At 34.5% G+C, this 21938-nt stretch overlaps 1 protein-coding gene across 1 annotated transcript in view; it reads left to right on the top strand.

Annotated features, from left to right (window-relative positions):
* The window catches only part of LOC140445842 (ubiquitin domain-containing protein 1), a 75663-nt gene extending 60764 nt beyond the window's left edge, over nt 1-14899 (top strand). The window contains exon 4 of the mRNA XM_072538224.1: nt 2680-14899. The gene's annotated coding sequence lies outside the window, so the exon portion shown is untranslated. The remainder of the gene's footprint in view (nt 1-2679) is intronic.
* The last annotated feature ends 7039 nt before the right edge of the window (nt 14900-21938 follow it).

The following is a 21938-nucleotide window of genomic DNA, read 5'->3' on the forward strand; positions in this document are numbered from 1 at the left end:
AACGCTCTCTACTACCTGCGAAATTCAATAGATCCTTCAGAAATGACTAACGGTATTGATCTCCTTCTCCATATACGGAAAAGCATGAACAGCATGAAAATCTGTATTACTCTAGTCTATTCGTCACCTAGTCGTGGAAAGTGAGCCAAGATACTCTGGTGACTCAATTTATTTCTTGGCTCCAAAGCCCATGTGTCTTAAGCTGACCAGAATGCCATAGGAAAAACATAACCAGAATTCGCTCGTGATACGATATCTTTGCAGAAAATCTGTATTACTGTAATCTATTCGTCATCTAGTCGAGGAAAGTGAACTAAGTGCATACCCTGGTAACCCAATAGATTTATTGACTCCAAAGCCCATGTGTCTTAAGTGGATCTTCTTCTTTAAGTTCCATTTTATATCGAAGGTTGGAAATCATCATGGCTATGCGGACTCTGTTGACTGCCGCTCTAAAAAGTTCTGCACTACTGCATTCAAACCATTCCCTTAAGTTCTTAAGCCAGGATATTCTTCGTCTTCCCACATTTCGCTTTCCTCGGATTTTGCCTTGCATAATAAGTTGTAATAATGCGTATTTTTGCCCTCTCATCACATGTCCTAAGTACTCAAGTTTTCGTCTTTTGATAGTTAATATTATTTCCACCTCATTTCATATCCTTCTAGTTACTTCCACGTTTGACATTCTTTGAATCCATGATATTCGTAGAATTCTTCTGTAATACCAAAATTCAAAGGCGGCCAACTTATTCAGATGGACTTGTTTTAGTGTCCACGCTTCCAAGCCATAAAGAAGAGTAGAGAACACGTAACATCGAAGCATTCTCAGGCATAGTTCTAACCTTATATCCCGACAACAAAGAAACTTTTTAAGTTTAATGAATGATGCACGTGTTATTTCAATGTGGATGCTTAAGTGGATAGCTGCATCCAATTTCAACATATAATATGAAAATACACACCATATATTTTTAACATGTTTTGTATTACCATGTATTGCCATATGCTAAAGAAAATACGACAATGGGAATTACTGGCACAGGACCGACAAACATGGAAGGAAATAGTAAACGCGGCAAAGACTCACGAAGAGTTGTAGCGCCATTGATGATGATGATGAAAGAAAATAAATATAGTAATGATTTACGTGTTCTAATATGTTAACTTTTACTGGATATTCTATTATTTTCCCGATAAATACATTTTAGGCCCAAGTTGACTGTATTATAACCTAAAATTTTAAACTTAATATACGAGGCGTGTTTTTTAAGTAAGTACCGTTTTGGAATTAAAAAAAGACGTGCAAAGATATGGCAATAATTTTATTTTTACATGAAAGCCTGTACCTTAATCTACTTTTCTACATAATTTCCGTGAATATTGAGGCACTTGTCATAACGTGGCACCAGTTTTTGAATACCCTCCTGATAAAATTCTGCCGCCTGACTTGTTAACCACTGCATCACAAAAGTTTTGACTTCGTTATCGTCTTGAAGACGCAGACCGCGCAGGTGTTTCTTCAAGTGCTGGAACAAATAGTAGTCGCTGGGCGCCAGATCAGGGCTGTATGGAGGATGATCTAGAGTTTCCCATTTAAATGATTTGATGAGATCTTTGGTCTGATTAGCCACATGTGGACGGGCATTGTCATGCAGCAAAACGATACCCTTACTCAACTTGCCACGTCTTTTGTTCTGGATTGCACGACGCAGATTTTTCAATGTCTCACAATAAGACGCTGCATTGATTGTCTCATTACGAGGCAGAAACTCCACTAGCAATACTCCTTTTCTGTCCCAAAAAACTGTGCACATGATTTTCCGGGCAGAAATTGTTTGCTTAAACTTCACTCTTTTGGGTGATGATGAATGTCGCCATTCCATGGATTGCTGTTTCGATTCTGGTGTGACGTAGGCCACCCACGTTTCGTCACCAGTAACAATTTGGTATAAAAAATCTTCACCTTCACTGTGGTACCGCTCAAGGAAAGTCAATGCCTTGCCTAAACGTTGGGTTTTGTGCAAATCCGTCAACATTTTTGGAACCCAACGTGAACACAATTTCCGGTAATTCAAGTTCTCGGTAACAATGCGATACAAAACACTACGAGAATACTGAGGAAAGCAGTCGGACAATGATGAAATTGTAAAGCGTCTGTTTTCTCTCACCTTTTCGTCCACTTTCTGCACCAAATTTTCATTAACGACCTAAGGATGCCCACTCCGTTCTTCATCATGCACATTTGTGCGGCCATCTTTAAATGCTCTCACCCATTTCCTTACCATTCCATCACTCATAATGTTTTGTCCGTAAACTTCAACGATCTCACGATGAATATCGATCGGTTTTACGCCTTTAGCACTAAGAAATCGTATAACAGCCCGTACTTCACAATCAGCGTGACTCACGATTGTTGGAGGCATCTTAAACACTGGAGTAAACAAGTATACAATGAAGAATCAGACTGTAATGGCGTCAGTGCGTAGACACGAGATGTAGGTAACCAGCGCTCATGCGCGGAATGCCGACCGTAGCGCTGCGGCGGCGGAATCGCAAAACGGTACTTACTTAAAAAACATGCCTCGTACTTATCATGGGTCAGCGTTTGACTATAAACCTTGTTTTATCATCAACATTTATTATAATCTGTACTATTTATAAATATTTTGACTTTTCTAGGTAATCTGTATGAAGATAGCCATGCAGACGTCAACAATGGGAATTATTAGAAATAGGCCAGACAAAAATTTAGCTAGGAAGTTAAAGTCATATCAATAATTTTTTACTTTAGGAAATGTGATTTTTACCGAAATAGCTGAAAGTTAAGATTAATTCTAGGTGACTAAAACTCATAACGTTTTTTACACAACGTTACACGAAGATTTTGACTACTCTTGAATGAAGGAAGTGAAAAATAAATTGGAAACAGATATTTAAAATGATTTTTTATTTTCTATATAATTTGGGGAGTATTTGTACAAAATACACGCATAAAAAATGTCAAAGACGTCTTAGCATAAGTTATTAAAACTGGATGAAAATATCAGCAGGTCGCTATTCTTGAGAAATAGGAAGATCGGTTGTAAATCCCTAGACATTTTTTATGGGCGTTGTTTTCGTTTAAATCACTGACTGTGTGTCATCATCGCATCATGGAATAGAGGCAATTAAATATATTAACTGAAGATATTATCTATTTAATATACCGTTTGGGTGTTCTTTACTAACTTCACAGCATTGGCCAGATAAATAGGATTAAAATTTTTTCGAGAGATGGTTCTATCTACTCTTACTCTTATGTCAGGTACATCTCTTTTTCATGAAATAGTACAATTCAATACAAATTTAGGATAAGTAAATTTAACTAGTATTAAATTTTGTTGTGGAAGAAAAATTTCACGTTTGTCGTTTGTAGAAACTAATTGCAATGTTTTATGAATCTAACCTAATAATGATTAAACCTATTTGTGTCAGCACGTCAGTGCCTTTATACTTGAAATTCAATGTGATTGTCAGGTTCTAGATTCAAAAGCATAGACTTCAGAGGGGTCTGTGACGAGAAACGTATGCAGCTCAATGACAGCGAGTAAATTTATTATAATCAGGGAAATCATTGCCTGGACTCTATAGGGAAACGATGGGGTTATTTCCACTATACCCGTAGCGTACCAAACCCTCGTGGCGACCTGTCGATTTTTGTTACAGGATTTAGTTGGTTGCTGATTCGTTTGTTTCCTTTAGTGGGGATGAAAATTATACACGTACACCCTTTTATTATGGGTTTATTGTACTTCCACAATCTTTTATGTATACACTTTACAACTTAAACACTTACAACACAAACTAACTTAAATGCTCTTGTTGTGTGGCACGGGTGAGAGAGAGAGAGAGAGAGAGAGAGAGAGAGAGAGAGAGAGAGAGAGAGACGAGGAGAGAGATCAACTTCTTTTACGACTGACTCATTCCTGAGAAAAATTATGGGATGTATTTTTTGGTTACTTTAGATTCTTTAATTATTTGCAATATTAAAAATATTCAGTCGTCATTTTTTTTATTAATTGGCATTTGACAATAGCTTTCAACGATTAAGAGGAAGTACTATGCACAATTTCAGACTTCGTTGAACATACTCTTTACCTTGAATGTGTTATTCTTAAGTACGACCTCGTTTTTTTACTTATCTAGATATTTTACACTTATCTCTTTTGATTGAAGTACAAATTTATATATAGACAAAAATTAAAATCACTTCCTATGTGCGTAATAACGAGACCCAATAAGCCGGTTGAAAGTCAATCATTAAAAGCCTGTCGTGATCCTTCAAAATTTAAATCTTGCTCAGCCAACCACTTTTCGCCATAATATATTTTTTTGTCAAAACGTCTAAAACCACGAATTTTTTGTAAAGAGTTTCTCCACGTACTTCGTCTTTCTCGATTAAAAAACTTTTCCTATTTCTCTTTACATACCGAAAATTCATTTCATTTAATATTCTTTGTAATACCAAAGATAAAAGCTGCAAATCAGTAATTAGACCAGTGGTCACATATGGATGTGAAACGTCGACCCTTTCAACCGCTGATGAAAATGAATTGAGAATATTTGAGCGCGAAATATTAAGAAAAATATTTGGACCAACCCATTGTAGCTATGGCGATGGTTCGTGGGGAATTAAAATGAACTATGAGTTGTATGAAGTAATGCAGAGCGCAGATATCATTAGATTTGTAAAGTCAGAAATACTAACCTGGCTTGGTCACTTAGAAAGAATGCCAGATAATCGAGCTGTAACAGTAATCCAGAGATGGAAACCACAAGGAAATATAACAAGGGAAGTCTCCGTAAAAGGTGGATAGACGATGTACAGGACGATCTTAAATCCATGAACATCTGGCAGATACGAAGGAAAGTATCCGACAGGGCATAATGGAAAAACGTTGTTACATAGGCCAAGACCCACAAAGGGTTATAGCGCCATTAGAAGAAGAAGACCAAGGATAAAGAGGGAGAAGGAAGTGCTGAATCTAAACTCAGAAGAGAGCTAAGACTCCTCTGTGGTATACTAACAGGGTATATCCACTCCACTGCAAATATCACCTGAGTAAGATGTAACTGGTGGATGACAACACATGCAGGTACTGTGGTGAAGAATGGAATATACGGAACACATTATCATGAAATACCCGGCTTTAAGTCTAAAAAGAATTTCTCTATTCCAGAAGAGGAAATACTGGAACTTCTGATCAGGGGCTTGATCGACTTAATTACGGACATATATCTCTTCTGAGTGAAACAAGGGCAGAAAAGATCTCATTTGGTTGCAGTTCAGGTGGTTCCTATAGGAATTATCCCAGACTTAACAAGAACAATACCCTTAAGAATACTTTATTCAAAGTATCATCTGCATTTATTTGTTGTTAAATGGCTTTTAACCTGAGCATTTCGTTCCTAAAATAAAACCCGTGAGGTTTCTTCTGATTATATTTGTTGAAATATTGCCAATTGAATTTTTCGGAATGGCTTTTTGAATGGATTCAAATCTCTACAGAATGCTGCGACATCATCTATCAACATATCGAAATTTGTTATAGGTAATCTTTCATGTACTGGCTTCATTCTTTGTTTTCTCTTACATCTAAACACCACCTTTCATCTATTTTATCGACAGGTTTACTGTACGTTGGTTTCGTTTCCAATTTACCGGACTATTCGCTGATAAAGTACTGGTGACTACCTGACGAGAGTTCATTTTTTGTTTACAATCGAGGTTACACCGTTGCCAGACGTATTTTACTATTACCGAAAAAGATACTATGCTCTCGCTGCCCATCCCCAGGCATTTAGATACGTTTTGATTGTGTTGATCCGGATAAACCTGAATATTGAAGCTACGGCGAGTCTACTTTGTCTATAACAGATGTCAGATTGAGGGCCAATTTTATGGAGATAAATAAATCAATGTTTAACTCTCCACCAAATGTTTAGGACTACAAAATGAGTCACTGACATTCCTATTGAATTTTGAGTTTAGAAAAAATACTCTTTACTTTTTAACATTTTGATGGTTATTATACACCCTAAAACGAGTCTTTGTTGACTGTAAAAATCGTTGCCTTGATGACCATTACAGACGTTCTACAAAAAGAACGTTTATTAGAATGTGATGATATTACACACTCAGTTATTACGTTATTAAATGTTAATCTTATGAAATCTTCAAAAAATACAGTTGAAGATCCTATTGATCATTCCAAATTTTGATTAAAACAAACATGTTCGGAAATTCCTCTATAAAAATGAATGTACTGTATAAATTGTGGGACATATGTGCAATGCTGCACATATGCAGCTGAGTTGTCATAAGTCACAACAACATGAATATAAAGCTATTCGTCGGCTCAAAAGTTAATCCGCCAACTTTGCTGTAACTTTACAGGAGGTGCAAAAAACTAATTAAAAAAGTCAGTAATATGTTTTTGAGTTTTCTATAAAGTTACAGAAGATTGATTAGCGGAATAGCATCCTAAACTGACGTATTGTTGATAAATGACGGATTAGAGTACTAAAGTCTAACGTAACAAGAGCATCAGAGCATATATATATTCAGACATACAAACTTTTAATAGCGTGTAAAATATCATGATGCATTAATTTCAACTTTTTTCTTAATTTTTTTTTATACCAATAGTATACTTACCTTCTTAGCGAAGCCTTTGTTATTTAAATCGATCATAACACTTTTAGGTTGTTTTGTTGTATTTAAATCGTAGACATAAAATAAAAGATAGACTGATCGTTGCAATACCAGCCCCTTCCCCCAGTGCAACAGAGAAAAGTGACGCAAAGGATTCCCTGCGTCTCTTTCTAATGGGCCGGGTCTATCGACCACGTGACATTTTCATTGGTCATTTAGGTCACATGGTCGATAAACCCTGTAAATTAAAAAGATATGCAGGGACTGCACTTTTCTCTGTCGCACTAGGGGATCGGGCTGGTATTGCAACGCTTAGTCGCTCTTGTATTATATGTCTGTGATTTAAAACAAGATATCAGTAAAATTTTAGAAAAAAGTTGAGACAAAACGTATCTTACGATTTTTTTACATATAATTATAAGTTTTCTTGGAAATATTGCTAATTCGACTCATTCCTGTGACATAGCTTTAGTAGTCTACTCTAAGCGTAAAATTTCGCCTAGTGTGATAATCTTTCAGCGCCAATTTTGTATTATAAGTAAGTCAACGAGATTTTAAAAAGTTGTTTTAATTTTTTCAGGGTAGCGCTTATTTCTGATTGACGATATTTTTACAAACATGTATCTATAAAATCGCTTTGAAATGTTTTGGGTGTACATGTGTAAGATATTAAGAACAAATTGTACGGTATAATAAAAGCCTGTTAATATATAACATACCTCCTCTAGTCTCTCATCCGAACTGTATCGGATCTAATCTACTAGTCTATTACTATAACATTACCTCTTTCATCGAGTTTCTTATTCTGTTTGATCTTTCTCGCCATCGTAATGTTCAGTAGGTTTAAATCGATCTCTCAATTCATTTATATTGTGTAGGTTCTCTTATTGAACCCTCTCATACCAGTAAAGTATTTTGTGTAGCATATTCATCCCTTCATGGAAAAACATCTTCGTCTACACTATTCTGTCATCTGTAAGTTTTGGCTTACCTCTCTGTCGACTTACCACCGGCTGTGACACAAGTATTCGTCTAGGAAGGTTATTCTGCTGCGATCTTGCTAGATCTCCTGCCCATCTTAGTCTTCCTATTTTTATGAGAGATATCACGTCTTTGCCACCAGATATCTGTTTGTATTTGTGGTATATCTTCATGGTTGTACCTCATCTTGCAAATACCTTTTTCACGGATGCCACTGAATATTCCTCCCAGGATTCTTCATTCAAATATGAGTAAGAGGTTTTCCCACCATTTATCTTGGAGATGGTCCATATTTCCAATACGTAATATGTAAACACTTTCAGTATAAGGGTTTTGTATATTGTAATTTTTGTTTTTTAGCTTAAGTTTCTGCTTTTTATGGATTTACGCAGCCCAATGTAGGTGATTTCTTCCGTTATGGAGTTGTCATTGGTCATCGGGGAGGCTAAGTATGTGAATTTTCGGCCACTTCAAAGCTAGAAGTATCAACAATGAATTGGTAACCAATGTTTCTGGCTCTTTGTTGAGTGTTGATGTCATCATTTTGGTTTTTTCCTCATTTATTTGTAATTCCATATTTTTTGAGAAAGTGGTGTACATTTTTTCTAACTTGCCTGTTGTACCAGACAACCAATGTGTTCATATTATTTATTTCATGGCTATTCAGAAACAGAAAGAAACAGTAAAATCACTAATACAACAAACTGAAAAGTTACAAACATCAAGTCTACTAATATAATATATCGACTTTGTGAACACGAAGTCGTCGAGGCTACTTTTATAGGACCTTGTGAGACTCTTTTCAATGATTTGGTAGGAGAGAGGAGTTTAGTATCTATTTCGACCATGGTAGGACCATATTCTGCATGATAGGTCAAAGATAGATGGATTATGGGTAATGCAAAATATATTATTATTTTGACCGAGCAATCCATTCTTTAGACCATCCGTTCGTAATACTGAATGCCTCTTCTATACTGGTTTTTGCTGTTCTTGTTGTTGATTAAAGCAAGTTCTACTTACAGAGGTCACTACAAATTCTTGTTAATACCAGAACTTCCAGAGAACAAAAAGTGAATTTTTTTCTTCAATTTCCTTTCCCTAAACGCGTTTCTTCTCTTAAAGCCGTCTACTGAAGTCGGTCGTACTGAAGTTAATTGTTCTATTGTACCTCTTCATTAAGAGTTAATCGTTTATTTGCCCCAGATATACCAAGGGCTCTTGTATCAAAGCTTAATCAAACCTTCTCGTAGTCACAGTAAGTCCTGACAAAGCTCTTCCTTCTCTGCTGACGGTTCGCCTGCAGGAGCATGATTGGGGTCATTAAGATCTTTTTGGAGCAGAGATAAAATCTGCGACCAAGGTAGTCTCTCTGCTCGTTCCTTTTATATTTTTATTTGTACACTCAAAAGAGTGGATAATTTCTAAGTTGTCTTCTGACTTATGTCTTTCTGTCTCCGTGTCCGACTTTGAACGAAATGCTGTCAAGCACGTTAGTGCGCTCATACCTTATCCAGGCTCTAATTCCCTAGAGTTCGCTAGCTCCCTCTCTCTCTCTCTCTCTAAGTGGCATCACTTACGCAACACGCCTGAGATGCATTCCATGCGCCCGATGCTATTACACCTCGGCATTGGGGAGTCAGGGGCAATAGACGCATCTAGATAAGCCTGGTTTGTGCTCCGGCTATCTGATGATTTGCCGATTGAGCATGTGTAGGTGTATGTGTATTTTGTGTTTGTGTGTGATGTTCAATCAACAATATATACAGTTAATAACATCATTGCTGTCTTAATATCATATTCTCAGTTGATCCTCGGCTCTTTATTTGGTTATGCCTTATTTACACCTGCCCTACGTGTCAGGAATAACTTCCACGTACCCAGGCTGTCCTGAATGGTTAGAACCATTCACACGCTTTTGATGGGTAGTACTTTGTTACATATCCTTCAATCTCTCCATATTTGACTGCCTTTTACCTTAGGTTAGTCTTAAATCTTTTAAAGAAATTTTTAGCTGGAAAACATTGAAGAGGGAATCTGGTTAAAAAACAAATACTGAGCAAAGAGAATTGCAATAAACGTTGACTAAATTGAGATGCAAATGCATTACATAAGTATTGTTTATTACTATATGTTACACACTTTAGGTTAATGAAGATTGAAATTGTTTTGTGGGGTATCTCTGTTAGTTGAGGATTAGTGTAGCCAAAACTGCAACAGATGCAGAAATATTGCTGACGATTTGCATTGAACCGTTTTTCTTCCAGTTTTGAACAATAGATAAGGTAGTATATTCCATAATTACTATTTGAAATTTAAAAGTGGCGAAAATGTTAACCTTTACAACCATTTATAGACCGAAATATTCTATTTTAAGCATTATATAGGTAAAAAACAAACGTATGCTCTTCTCCCTACATACTAGTTGCTGTAGAGCGACTGGTATAGAGCAAGAATGCTTCAAATAGCATATTTCGATCTGTACAAAAGTTTGTATTGTAATATTGTTACTCCTTTCACTACATTTGCTATCGATAGTTATTCCAAGATATTTTTCCTTCAACCCTTTTTAATTAGTGTGCAAACGAAAAGGGACCGTTAGTTTTTTGTTGGAAAACCCATGTAGCTTGATTGAGGCACATTTTTGATTGTTTCCTTAATTTGTATTATTCACTCTTTGGCGCTTGCTACTTTCCAGTACAAATTTCTTGGTATTATAAGCAGCACAGCAGCATTATTTGCAGGAACATTCAGCTATATAACCTAAAATTTTAAAGCGATTTTATAGACTAACGAGTAAGCAATTTTTATTTAAGAATTTTAACATAGACTTCAAACAGATAACAATATCAAAACTAACTATACAGTTATAAACATTTCAAAAATGCTATACCATAATCAAACAATAACTTGGATTTTTAAGTATTAATTTTATAAATTATTAACAAAAATATAAATATATAAACGCTATAAATATTACCGATCTTTTAGCCATACTTAAAACTCCTAGTTCTCTGCTACTAGTTTAGTTATTTTCGCCAAAATGATTTTTGTAATAATCGCCTTGGGTCTTTTACCCACAGATTCAGGATTTTGAACAAGGTTGTGATAGGAAATATTCATGTTTGTTCAAAAAGAAACCATATTTTTTTATAGTATATAGTGCAGTTATTTTAGCCAGTGTTCTGTAACAGAAAAATCTTAATACCTTTTAGAAATACGTGTAAAGCGTGAGTCTATGGATAAAATTTTGTATTAAAAGGATTATTATGAGAGCGAAAAAGTAATTTTAAGTAATAAAATCGAAGAATTCGTAATATAAATATGTAATGACCGCAATATTGAGATTTTTTCATCTTTACCCTGGTTTTGAAACCGTAAGAGGACCACTAAGTTTTCAACTTGTATGTAATTTGTTTGCCATATGTATTCCAATTGGAAAGATCGGTGGTTCTTGTATATATCATCATATAGCCATCGAAGCTTTGACCTACTATGGTGTCTGTTCATTATTGAGCTCAAGCTATGTGCTTCTTTTTATCTGGCAATATTTTTCGATGTAACTCATCTTTTATGAAGCAGGAAATGTATCTTAATTAATGAGGTCCAGTTTGGTCTCATAAACTTTTCCATATTGCAATCTGGAAGATGATTTGTATATACCCTCGTATCTATGTCTTGGTCTGGACTTTCAATCTACAATTGATACAATATGAATCCGCCGTTTCCTCTGCACCTTCCTGGAATCGTCATGTTGCTCTGTCCACTTTATCATTTTACAGAGAAGATATCTAGAAAGCCATGTCCATATCCATTGAGAATCCTGTAATCGCTCTGAATGCGTTTTTCTAAAGCTTCAAGAGTGTGTTTGCACAGCACCAGAAGGTTGTAATAACTTTGGTTGTCTTTATCCTGGAAGATTTTCGAGTAAACTGAATGAATCCTGTTTTTATGCTCCTATTGTCGAACCTTGTTTTTTTCCGAGACTTGATTTTAACAGGTACTGAAACCTATTCCCCCTTTGCTTTCAGTAACTTTATTAAGGTGCCTACAAAATCTAATCCCATTTTAAATATTTGTTATATTTCGTCTTCATTTTTTCCCTTGTCACTTATATAGGTTCCTAGATACTAAAATCCCAACCTAATCTAACCTAAAAAAATCTTTCTATTTTAATATTCCCAGTCCTTACCTACTTTTATACCCAAAAACTTACTTCATTCTTCCTTTTTTTACTTATTTCGCACAACCAATAGTTTTTTGGTTAGGAAAATGTATATTTGGCAGCAATATCCAATTTTTAAACCATTTATGATAATTTGAAACATATACAATTACCTATATCTTACTTTTGAAGGCTATCTCCACCTCATTAACTGTCTTCTATAGTGTAGTCATTAATTTTTCACAAAATACCTGCTATTTGGAAGTGGTTGATAATATCTTTATTAACTGAACGTGCCCTTGCTTTTATCTTTACATTCTTTAATGTATAGTTTGTTTTTTCTGGTTATAAACGTAAAAACGTTAAATATACAGATTAGTTCTAATTGACTAAGAGTAGTAACCAATTTTGTAGATATTCTGTATATATACAATAATGTGCAGTACGTTAAAAACTGAATTAAACATATTAAATTTGGCAACATTGCAGAGCTACGGAAGCGACGTGAGATGTCAGGGCATCTCACTTCAACGCATTAGTGTAGATTAAGCAGTTGCCCCATTTAACGCTATTTTATTTTAATATCCTTTTAATAATCCTTTTCGATCCAACATTTTATTACTCAGTAGTTATAGAATTCTAGTGCACAGAGTTTCGTTATTGCATGTATGATTCCATGTCAGAGTAAGATTGCACGAGTTTGAAGCTGTAAAAATCACGACTGATTCAGTTTTATCGTTGATCACTATTTCCATCAATGCGCGAAAAATAGTTTTACTTCGGAAAATTTTCTATCTCTACAGCGTTGTTCTACTCTTCAACAGATTTTTATCATGCATATTAACAGATACATCTACAAATGCAAATTATGGTAAAAGTTGGCTGCGCACTTTTAAAAGAACTCATTTTAGAGGCACTAGTTATTTAAATCGTGTCAGCAAAACAGTCAGGCGTAAATATGTCTAAATACCAGATAACACTAACTTAACACCTCTCATATCAATTACAGAATGAATACGGACCTTCCGATCGCTTTGCCGGCCGGAGAAGTTTGGTAAATAAAGGCGAAAATATATAATTTCACTTTACTTATCACAAATGACGTTTCCTGTACGTCAGAGAGTCAAAAAATGTTATTTTAGATAATCTAAAGAAATCAAAACGGTTTTAAATGATGAACTTAAATCTTGTCAACGATTTTAATGTATTTTATGTATGTTCTATTCTAAAAATAGTGTTTCAGTATCAAATAACAATCTCACATGCTATTTGGTCCATACTTCTTATTCTTCTGCTTGATTAGTTATTAACTTGTTCCTCATTGTGTAGTGCAATAGATTAATATTAATAAATTATTGATAACAAACTTAAACCTCAAGAAACATTCATTTCGGTATAAGGAATAAACTACATGTTCTGCGAATTAAGTATACGTTGCAAAAAAAAGGAAACAGATAAATTTACATAACAAAGTTAAAAAGTTATAGCTGACCGATTGTGGCGTGCCGGTGGAACAGATCTAATAAGCTGCGTCAAGTGTACAAGTACTGTAAGTAGGTATATGCATAATTTGAAGGAGGGGCCTATCATTGGTAACGTCACTATCGGTGAGAGGTATAGATTATCACCATCATCTTATAAAACTAAACCTTTTTGGTAAGCTGGTGAAGTCTTACAATACTATAGAGATAGAAAATGACTACATCAAATCGGTCCAATCCCCAGTGCGACTGTAGTGTTTGTTAATTTTAAGAAATTTCGTGCAATTTTTGCGATATCCAAATAAATTAATAATTGATTAAAATTGTTAGACAAGTAAATTTAAACAAAAATGTAATTATTAGTAGTCTAAAGTGGTAATTTTTTATGAAAATTATAAAAATAGACCAGCGTTTTTGACCTCTAGCGACGTCGTCTAATGTATTTCACCAGTTTTAGTTATTTAAGCTTGCTCTTGATTTTCCTCTAATTACTTTGCTTATCCTTGTTCTCCATATAGCCACTTCTTTGCTCTTTCTTTCGCCCTATCCTGATTAAGTTCCTGTTAATTTGATTTCAAGTTAGTTCTTCGATTTTCACCTGTTTATTTCCCCTTCTCTCAGCCATATTCCAAGCAAGTATCTTTTTCTTTAAGTAACTTTTAGTTCTATATTGTTTTGTAATATACCATGTTTGGGAAGTGTAGACTTTAGTGGAGAGAACGCATCGTTTGAGTACTTGAATAGCAATAAAAATAAAAAAAAAATCTGTTTTATCAGTGAGTTCGGTACATCTGTCCAGGAATACGTGCAGCTGAAACTCAACCGACTCAGAAAAACTAATAACTAATTTGGACACATTAAAAGTTATGTCACATAAAATGATCAATCCAGAGATTTCCACTTCAGGTTCCTAGAAAATTAGAAAAAGCACATTAGACAAGTTTCAGAAATAATATATAGAGAAAATACTTAGTTTTCCCATTTATACTAGTTCCCTAACGATTAGTATACAAGGAGAAAAATATATTTATATGAAACAAAGTTTTTGCGAAGAACTCAAATGATCTCTACACATTTTTACCATGGGAGACGGACCAAAACTTTGGTTGCGATTCTTCTAAGCTGATAAATCTTATTTTCCAAATCATGTAACTCCATAAAAGATGCTCACCATATTCATAGCCTAAACAATATCTTTCCAGTATTTCTTCATCAGTTTCGTGTCTTTCAAGTAATTTAGTTCGTGTATTTTTACCATATCTGCGTGACACAAATATAAAAAGTGTATTTTTATAGTTTTTACCTTTAAATTGCCACAACTCAGTCCATCGATCGTTACATATAGATATTAAAGTCGCCTAAACATATGTTTACATACAAATTAAGACTACCTTGAATTTAGTATGCATTTATCACGTTATTTTGACTGAATTATTGATATTTTTAATTTAATACCTATTAGGTTATATCTGTATATAGATGGTTTATATTTACGATAATTTTATGCTTTTTGTATTATATAATTTAATATGCAATAATTTTAAATCAAATATAATTATTTCTGCCAATTGGTATCGATATAGAACATGTGTTTTATTTTTTAACATTCCTTACATAGATCTTTAACACGTTTGTAGCCGCCTGTATTAATGAGCTTGGTAATGTTTAGAGTTTTTGAAATTAAAGGTTATTTTTATTATTGATTTTAAACAGATAACTTCCAAGTTTTACTGCTGGACTTAATACTATCTTTATTCTGTGGTGATCACCCGGTATGGTCTTATCTCATTGTTGGGTATACAATTTATGAAACTAACGTAACCTACCAGCAGCCATTCTGTTACTAGCTAGTTTACACTTCTGTAATATTAAGGAAAGTACTACAATTTCTAATTCTTAAATTTGGCACATCAACGTTGGCTATTTGGACTTTGTCCACTACTTGTCTGAACAACGGTATTGTTCTGGTACCGTACTATCGCTCAAGTTTTACAACCACCAGGACCCTTGTATCATCAATATTACCCTACGTAATAAGCTGAAGTACGTGATATTTTTTGTTAGGCAGTATGTATTCGTAGTATCAATCAGATTTATCCTGCCACAATTTCGATTTCCCACATATTGCACATAGATTATCGTGAAAAAGGGTATTCAGTTGAGCAATATACTCCGAATAATTCGCATTCTGTACAAAAATCTTCGCAGGTTCAGATTGCTCGCTGTATTCGTTGTGTTTGCCTCGGTAATTGTGTATATAAGTAGTTATTTTCGTATTGAACATCTTTCGGTCTGTTAATGCGGATGCATGGTTGACAACTATCGTCAACGGTCTTCTCACATCGCTATACTGTTAACGTCGCCTTTTCATCCCCATATTATTACATCTTTCCCCTCATCGGTCATCATCGTACAGGTACCTTCAGTACCTATCTAGTTTTAGTCTACCTCTAGTACGTCGCCCCACTAGTTCTCTACGTTCAAATAGATTTCTAACCGTCACATCTTCCTCCCTTCTGATTAGATGCACACTCCATGTGAGGCGTGCTACTTTAACGAATTTCACATCAGCTTCCCCGAAGCTTCTATGTGACTCTACGTCTACGCCACAAACCCTGCACCTAAGTCCCCTGTGTATACTTAGAATCTTTTGCTCGAAACGCTTAATCAGCTCTTGGTCGTTCTATGTGAGTGACCAAGTTTCAGCTGCGGATGTTAAAACTGGTCTTATTAGTGTTCTATATACGGTCAGTTTAATTTTTCTGGGGAGTTTTGATACCATTTGTCTTCCCAGGCCATAGTAACACCTATTGACAAGGACTATCTTTCTTTTATTTCTTTGCTGACTTTGTTGTCCTTAGTAACAAACCTAGGTATATAGTAGACTTGGAGGCGTACATATATTTTGTTTTTTGGGCATTTATTTTTACCTCATTTTCAGTGCAGACGTAAATATTTGTTAAATATTGTGCCACTCGTATTCCTATCATTATCTATGTGAATATTCTCTTTTTTCTCATTTAAGGCCTTTAGCTCTGTTATACCTATTCATCGCTGCCAACTATTCTTTCATCTCGTCGATTTCGGTAGTCTTCCTTGCGTTCCCTTTTCAACTGGCTTGTCGTCAATCACAGTTCTTTGTCAGCTGTCTTTTTCCACTCTTTTCACGTAACTATACCATTGACATCGTCTTTTTTCCAGTTATTACACCCCACATTACACTCATGTCTTTATTTCTTATACGGTCTCCTAGTTTTGTCTGACAATGCCTTTTAATATACTCAATTCCGTTCATTTAACTATGAACAGGTCAAGTTCAACCGCGTGTTTAACATGAACATGTTGAGCTTGGTATTGATTCAATACCAACGATTCTTTCTATGTATTCAACGTGAACATGTTGGGTGTAAGATGAACATGTTGAATTCATGTTAAGGTTGATATTGATTTAGCAAAATCCTGCGAACGTATATCCTATAGATTTCGGGAACGTATTCGGCAAATTCTTTTCGTGCCAATCAAGATATTCACTTGCGCAAACTGTGAAGAAATTTTTTTGGATATTTTCTAAATTTAGAAACGGTTCTTTCAGTTCATTTGCAGTATTTTCCTTAAGTGAATACCCACCTTTATAAGATTTATTGCTCGACCTTGAAATTAACTCCTCAATGCATCCTTATGTTAAAACCTTTACTTGATTTTTAATGTTTGTATTTGTTATACAATTCAAAATTATATCATGAGTTTAACTATTCGGAGTAGTTTTCTGTTCTAAGTTACATATGTTTAATCCGATTGCCTCAGTGTCCAAATGATTGAAAACCGATAGGAAGGGTATGCCCGATTTTCCTCTAAATATTTCTGAAATAATATATTTGCGAAATTAAAATTTTGCAACCACAGTATTATATACTATAGGAAAAATACGAAATAAATACTATGTATTGGCTATTATTATTATTCAACAAGAAAATAGCTTCAGAACAATATTATTTATTAACATTGTGAATATAGTTCCATTCCATTCATCTCCATTTAGCCCAATATATGGTCTCCAGTGTCCATCTTCATATCTTTCATTACGCCATAGAATATCTCCAAACTAGTTTTAGAGGGTATTTAACGACGTCTGTTGTTTTAGTTTTTCTCTTTGTCAACTCGTTTTCCTTTCTATCTCGCAGTTATATTCACAGCATTGCTCTTTCATATTATTTGAATTTTCCTAATTCATTCATTGAACCTCTTCGTCCTTAATTTTAAAAATATTTTTGGGGTCATAATGTGCTATAAAAGATTTAAAATTTCGCGCATGTCATCATTAGTCTTGTGGGTAATCTCTAATTTGGTTATTTTCATCTGCACTGGTAAGTATATTCTTGAATGCGCTCTTCTTCCTCTGGTGCCGTACGCTTTACAGCGTGTAGACATTCATGCTGGTTGAATTATGGTAAGGATCCTTTGGTTCCTTCTCTCTGATCTTCAATTTTGCCCATTAAAATGGTTTTTAAAACATTATATTTGTTGCCTCTTAAAATATGGCCTATATATGCGACCTTTTACTGGTTAACGATCTTTAGAAACTCTATTTGGGTATTACCGCTTCTTAAGTCTTCTTCATTTGTAATATGGTCGACCCATGGAATTTTAAAGAACTCTCTGGGACACCAAATTTCGAACCCGTCAATACAGTTTAGCGATCTTACTTTAAGTGACCAGGTCACGCTACCATACACTATTATTGGCCATCTGTAACATTTTAGGACGCCAATACGGAGACCCAAAAGAGTTTCTCATTAGAAAAGTTAGTAATTGATTCTAGTAAAAGTATTTCTAGCTATTGCTATTCATATCTTAATCAAGTCTTTATTCAAATCACTTTTTTTGAGAGGGGGGCAATCGCCCTCTTTGGATCCACAGCTGCGCCCTCACTAATTTCTGCCTATTCTGTATATAGACTTGAAGATTGGAGATACTTAATTCTCCCTTTTGATTCCATTACAGCTGTTGGATCATCCTGATATCTTTTCCATCAAGACCAATCTCTTTAACACATGTGTAATAATTCTTGATTTCATGATCCTTTTTCTAGATCTGATATCATTGTACTTAGTTCTTTCTTATTTGCTGTTATCAATAGTATATAATTAGCGAAGCTAAGATGCTTTAAATATTTTTTCAATGACGCAGATTCTTTTATTTTCTTAATCCATGGACTTAAAGAGATCTTCCAATGCGAAAGTAAATAGCAGACCATATCCCCTTAACTTATTCCACTAGTAATTGTAATTTATGGTGTTTGTCGATATTGGTCTAGCTTAATTTTTATGTTGGCACTATAAACTATATGGTGGATTAATAATAACGTTTAATAAACACAACGAAATAAATTTCCATCTTATATTTTCCCGTTCAACTGGATCTTAAAATTGATTTTATAAATCCACGATCAGTTCCATATCGCATTGCAATCCATTAATAAGAAGGGTTTTTTTTACGAATATATTTTCATATATCGAATCGTTTTTGTTAAATATAATATGTATACCCATATCAATCAACAGAAGTAAAATATACTGCTAGAAAAATATATTTATACATATAGATATTGGATTTGTACGCCACATTTATTTATCTACAGCTCATTATTTATATAGCTCTCGCATATATCCCTTTCACCTTCTCCATTTATCTATGTCTTCCAATTGTCTTTTCTATACTTATTGAACTTGAAGTTTGCTGAATATCATCGCCCCATATAGTCTGCAATGATTTTAATGATTGTTTGCAATATATACTCGTAGTCAGTAACTCTCTTACATCTTCATATTCTCCGTTATGTCTTGCCCATCTCCATTTTTGTTTTAGGGTGTGTTCGATGGCGTGTGTTATTTTGGATTTTGCTCTTCATGCATTACTTTTTCTTCTTGTTTTGCAATTATAATTTCGTACGTATTTTCTTGATTGTTGGAGTTTTCACATCGGATCGCTGTATGCGAGAACAGCTACTAGACACTCATTCAATACCTTAAGTTCAAAGGTATTTTTTTATTTTTAATGGCGTGTGTTTTGTTTTTTTCGAATTCGAAGCTGAAAATATTTGCGATGTTTTTTTTTGTAGCAGTCCACAAAGACTCTTTCTGTAAGTCTATGTAATGCAATATATAGGATCCTGCCGCTATTGTCATCTGTCTCCGTCTCTAAACTTTTTTGTAAAAAGATTCTGCTCCTCAGGCATATACAACTGTAATTGCGAATTCACGATAATGATAACTTAAAAATGTTCATTGTGAAAATGTTTATAATAATCTAGCAAATGAAAAGATAGATTTTATGTAAGGAATATTTGTTGCTGAGAGTAAAGAATGCATGTTCTGTATTTGTAACAGTTATTCGCTAGTATTTGTGAATGTTAAATATTGAATATTTTATATGGTTATTAAAAAGATCACCGATATAAAGTTGACAGACTAGAAACTCGCGTAACTCATCGAAAAGCGAAAGATTCATTGAATTCACTCATTTATTCATCGTATTCACTTGTATTTATTTTTTTTAAGATTTAATTACGAAAAAACGAAAAACTTCGTTAATTTATCATACAATTCAGGCATCTATATCTCCCAGGAGATGTCTTATTCCAAAAGCTACATTTATGTCCATATATGAACATTTAAACCGACTTAAGACTACCGTCCGGTGAATATTTGCACATGTATACCTGCTATAAGAAGAGGAGTACAACAAGGATGTATACTATCCCCTCTACTTTTTAATATGTGATCAGAACAGAGCCACTAGAAGACATCAATAAAGGCATATAAATTACTAGTGAATAATCTCAGTTATGCAGGCGATACAATACTCCTTGCAGACAGCAGAGACGGGCTGCAAACTTTGGTTTATCGCACTACGCAGTAGTGCGAGAGGTATGAGATGACTCTGAACACAAATTGAGAACGCATTGAGATGGCCAGAAGCGCTTTTAATAAGATAAAAGCAGTATTGTGCAATGGAAAACTGGGAATAGAAATTAAAACTACTGTATTGAGATGCTACGTATTTTCTGAATTTGAAGTTGAAGCCTACATAATTACGGACGCAACTGAAAAAAGACTTGCCAGCTTTGAGATGTGGTGTTATCGAAGAACGTGCAAAATATCATGGACACAACACGTAACAAACACGGAAGCATTAAGAAAGATGAAAAAAAAAAGAAGAAATACTCAACATTATGAAGGAAAGACAAATGAGGTACTTTGGTCACATACTAAATGAAAGATATGAGCTGATGCGATTGATTATACAAGGGAAAGTGGAAGAAAAAAGAGAACCGGGGAGACGATGCACGCCCTGGTTGAAAAATTTAAAGCAGTGGAGTGGAAAAACTCCAATCAGAGCTACAGACAGAGTAAAATGGGCGGTGATGATCGCCAATTTGCTTAAACGATTAGGTACACGAAGAAGAAGATGCCCTTGTCTATTTACAGAATCTAAAACTGTGAAATTAAGCTATTATTTCAACCACAATAGAATACTTTGAACAAAGACAGCAATATGATGAATAATGGTGATTGATACTGGGAAATTCGAATTTATACAGTATCAAAAGGACATCGTTCCTATTTGTAACTATATTTCGTATTATCTACAAAGAATATACGAACAAAAATATATACACCTCGTCTATTTGCCACTATATAACTATTTTAACATTTTGGCATCATCAGGTATAGCTTGCAAAATAAGATGAGATGAGAAATATTTCCATTCATATATCGGCAGTTGACACAAAACTTTTCAGTCTATATGCGATTAGAGCGCTGTCTAAATAAATAAAATCAATGAAACACCGCAATACAAAGGGGCCATTTTAGTGAAAGTATGTTCCATGTAGTGCCGTTCGAAGAAAAGGGAGAGAGAATGTCATAGTATTAGATTTGATTTACTTTTTTTTGTATTATGTAATTGTTTTCCTTTGGACTTGTATATTTTTTATGTGTCTTCTTCTTATGTTAGTCTTTGGATCTGTAATTGTTCGATCTTAAGGATGTAGTCCTATTTTTGACGTTGACTTCCAGCTATATCGTCAGTAAGAATCTTTCTGGTGATCTGATTGTTTTAAATTCCTTACTTCTTGCTAGTATCTCACTATACATTCATGTAACACGCTGGTTCCACTCCCCTCCTTTTGGTCTCCACGTTGTACACTATCTTGAATGTGCAACAGTTCCCCTATTTCCACAAGGAAAATTAATTTCCTGTAGTTGGCTGTATACCATAAATCACAAAAATTTTATTTAAAAAATTCTGTATAAAAGGTATAATAATCTTCTTTACGTTCCATCTCCGCGACGAAGGTTGGTAATTATCACTGCTATTCTAACTTTTGACACTACAGTCCGAAAGAGTTCAGTTGAGCTGCATCCAAACCATTCTCTGAGGTTTCTCAGCCAGGACATTCTTCTTCTAACTATGCTGCACTTTCCTTGAATCTTTCTCTGCATTATTAGTTTTATCAATTCATATCTGTCACCACGTGTTATATGGCCCAGATATTGTAGTTTTATTTTGATGGAATCCAGTATCTCCCTGCTGTTCTCTATTCTTCTTAGTACTT

This window comes from Diabrotica undecimpunctata, chromosome 7, assembly GCF_040954645.1.
Source record: "Diabrotica undecimpunctata isolate CICGRU chromosome 7, icDiaUnde3, whole genome shotgun sequence".
In the NCBI taxonomy this organism is placed as follows: Eukaryota; Metazoa; Arthropoda; class Insecta; order Coleoptera; family Chrysomelidae; genus Diabrotica; species Diabrotica undecimpunctata.